This window comes from Triticum urartu, chromosome 3A (genome assembly GCF_056163025.1).
Source record: "Triticum urartu cultivar PI428250 chromosome 3A, HENAU_Tu73, whole genome shotgun sequence".
In the NCBI taxonomy this organism is placed as follows: Eukaryota; Viridiplantae; Streptophyta; class Magnoliopsida; order Poales; family Poaceae; genus Triticum; species Triticum urartu.
Window position 1 is genome coordinate 675,025,682 of NC_141875.1, and position 3,813 is coordinate 675,029,494.

At 39.2% G+C, this 3,813-nt stretch overlaps 1 long non-coding RNA gene across 1 annotated transcript; it reads left to right on the forward strand.

The window, feature by feature from the left end:
• The first annotated feature begins 302 nt into the window (after window positions 1-302).
• LOC147981415 (uncharacterized) lies at window positions 303-3,213 on the forward strand. Its single transcript, XR_015599905.1, has 6 exons — window positions 303-468; window positions 569-654; window positions 745-822; window positions 915-1,358; window positions 1,469-1,543; window positions 2,714-3,213. It is a non-coding gene; the product is annotated as an uncharacterized LOC147981415 (long non-coding RNA).
• Window positions 3,214-3,813: the final 600 nt, after the last annotated feature.

A 3,813-nucleotide genomic window follows, 5' to 3' on the forward strand; every position in this document is an offset into this window, starting at 1 on the left:
ACGCCACCGCCTCCATCCCCGCAACATCTTCGTCACACGCAGCCGCCTCCTTCCGCACCCCTCTTCGTCGCGCACGGCAACAAAGGGAGGTCCTCTCAGGTGAGATCACACAATCCTCCATAACCTTCTCTGCAGTCAGTCAGCCACGCAAAAACAGTGAGGAATCTGATGCATGCGTGCTATTGTTATTTTGGCTGTCTAAAGTGTCCCTTGAACTAATCCAGCAACCTGACATATCTTGGTATCTAACTAATATCATTCTTATGACAGGGAGTACTAATAATATTCAGTTAGCATGCTTTTCGTGGAAGAGGAGTGAGGATGTAAAGGTTAGAAAATGGTAACTGAATGAGTGTTCTCTTTTTTCGGCCTCTGACTTGAAGAAATATATTTGTTAATATATAGAAGCTTAGATCTGTAATCAAGCTGTGAAAGAGAGTACTGTAATAGAGACTTCTATAAGCAGAGGTATGTACCTGCATTTACACCTTAAATATCCCTTAATTAGTTCTTTATGGTTCGTCTAATTCATGTTGAAATGATTTTCTTTAGTCTGTTAATTGTATAGGTAATTTGACGGTGTAGTACTATGGCGGTGGTATACTGATTTGGCGTAATAATTACTGACATGACTTCGTGTGTACAATCTTACAGGTTTATGATATTAAGAATTAGCAGCGTGTTTTTTTGTTTACTGCTGGATTTCCTAACAATCTGTCTCTTCTGTTGTTAATTGATATGCAGACTTGCTGTTTTTCATTCAGTTGAAGAGCTCTCCAGGCTTAACATCTTTCTTGGATAATTGTGTTGTTTAATATGAAGGTATATGATTGGTTTCTCAACTCATGCATCGATAAGCATTTTTTTCATCCTCAATATATTGTTGCTTGCCTGACTTGTCCTACATTTGTCAGGTGTCCGAGGACGTTCAGTTCTTGTATGCGGCGTAAAACTTGAACTACCTACAGATGATTTCGCCAGTTCAACGGAAACTTAGAATAACCATGGGAACTTTCTGAGTTTTTTTTCTTTTTGCTCTTCTCAGATTTTAGGCTGGGGGTATTAACATATATGCCAACCGTAAATTTAGATACTAATGTAAGATTAAATAGGGATAAATCCTTCTGCCATGTTGACTAATTAGAATTACAAAGAAGAAAAGAAATTATTAAAGAAGAGATATAGTCGAATAGGTTGTTGTGGTGTTTCTTTGATCTTCACTAGACCTCTCATTTTTGATTGGCATGGCGATGATCTGTTTCTTCTGGTGTTTCTGTGCTTCAGGATTCGCTCATGTGCCAAAGCCAGCTCGGAGAAGCCTTCTTGGACTCCTGATCAACCAGGACAATCACGACACAGTGAGTAGATTTTGAATCTTTCTTGCTTCGTCGGATCAGATTCGATGTGTGGACTGCTGACTGCTTAATGTTGTGTTTCCTCTGTGTACTATGGTGCGTGTTGTTTTCAGAGCTTAAGCGAGCGGAACGTCGAAGGAGGATCTTGGGGATGACGGATGCGTCGACGACAACCTCAAAGGCGAGAGGTATTGCTTTCATGTCTCTGCGTTTCTTAATTTATGCAACTCTGTCGGTATTAAGGCCGTATATTCGGTGGGAGCAACGGAAACTGAATTTGTTAATGTTTAGAATTTGGACGATCTGTTTGATACGATATGTCTGCACTGGTGATGCCGAACATTGTTCAAGACACTGTGGGTTCAGATGTGAGGAATACAATTTGGCTTGCAGGGTTCAGGCTACTCTCTTGTGCTTGTTTTGCCTTGTGATTACTTGAAACTGCAGCCTGCAGATTGAATGGGCACTTGATTTGTTAGGGCGGAAAGGTGAAGCAAAGAAAGCTGCTGCTCTTTGAGCCGTAGTACATTTCATTTGAGAGCCAGATGAGGTCCGTTAAATTAGGATTAAAGGCTGCACAATAATTAAAAACACTGAATAAGCAAGGCCATTCAGAAGAAGTTTGCACTTAACACCGTGCAGCACCATTGCTACTAGCTAAGGTAGATTAGGCCACGACATGTCCAAGCCATGTTGTGCTTGTACCCTGTGCATATCCAGCTGTTTTCTTACAGCTCTGCTAGCATCATAAATTAATTGTGGGATATGATGCACATGAGTAGTCTTCTGTTTATTTTTCACCAGCAGAGTACCACTCTTATTAGTGCATTTTTTTTTCAAGATGTGTACATTTAGGAACAGGTTTCAAAATTAAATGAACACAATAGTTTGGTTTGCAACTCCCAACTTAGTTTGGAATCATCTACATCAAATGGCAATGATGAAGTATTCAACGTTTGTGTTATGTCTAGATGAACTTTGTAGTTAGAAAGGAGTTCTGAAATTGCTAGGGGGCATGTTTGGTTTAATGTAAAGTTGACATATATATATATATATATATAGACACAAGTTTTCCTGATTCATGTGTATATAACCAAACTCGTCCAAAAGATAGCATATGGAAAATGGAGTCAAAGTCATGGATTTCTACTTTATATCAGAGCTCTTACCCAACTCGTCCATTTGGATTTTGGTAGATATAGTCAAGTATATTCACTCGCATCATGAAGAAGTTCCTCTTTTGGTTTGGAGGTCCATTTGTTGATATGAATTGCTTCATAATATATCTAACCAATGAAAGTTTGATGTATACGTATTAACACATATGTATGTCCTGACCTTTTGTTCTTTTTTTTCAGGTTCATATATCATCGCACTGATTTATTCTTTCATTAGGTTGTGATGTCAAGGTTACATATGTACACCACTTATTCATTAGTTCACTGTAAATTATTTAGGTATATAATTATATCAACAACCAAAAAGCTCACTGGTCCTGAATCCTGGGATACGGGAAGTTTGAAGAGGCCCAACAGGCCCGGCCCAGTGGCTACAATGAACTCATTTCGAATTGTCAAAGCTGTGAAAATGCTTTTCTGGACACACTTAAGAATTCATTTTATTTAGTATTCATTTCGTACAATGAACTCATGTCATTTAGTATTCAACAAGACCATCTTTTTTTCCAGGGACACACCTATGAACATGATTGAATTGTGTTTCCATGAAGCGTAATTGTCGGTTCGCAGGGTGTGCTATATCATCCACCTTGTAAGACTGCCACTATCTGTTAATATAGACCTATTACCTTGCTATGCCTGATGCAAGTTTGTAATAAATTATGGAACAAATCGGGAGGTTAAAGTCAGAAAAGATTTGCATATTCATCTGTAGTCAAATCACTTTGGCTGTATATAAATGTCATCAAGGATTAACCTGGACCAACGGACGTGCGTAGGCTGATAAGTGCGCACATGAACGCTCAGGAGGCGTGCCAATGGCACGCCCCAACCACTAGTAAACACTAAACATAGTAGCTAGCTAGATCTCAAGCACACTTTAGCAATAAAAACCAAATCAATCCGATTCTGGTTCACAGACTAAGATATGTTGAGGCGTGCCCTTTGAGTAATGATAAAAGGGCGGTGGAAGATAAAAATGTTACTTGAGTCACAGACGTGACATGCGACATTATAACTTCTCTATTCTCAGCACATTCCTTGTGTTTAGTTCGTGAGATAATAAGATCCATGCAAAGATCTTCTCCTTCATTACTATCTTGGATTTCCAAATCCGTATGAAGGGTTCAAGAAGATTTGGTGGCACACTTAATTCTGACTAGGGACCAAAAGTAGCACTAATGGGGGGAGGGGAGAGTGACGTCGTACTATGAAAAGCGATGTACACTCATAAACTAAAGAGTCACTCTAAACCATAGACGCAAAAGATATGTCTTGGT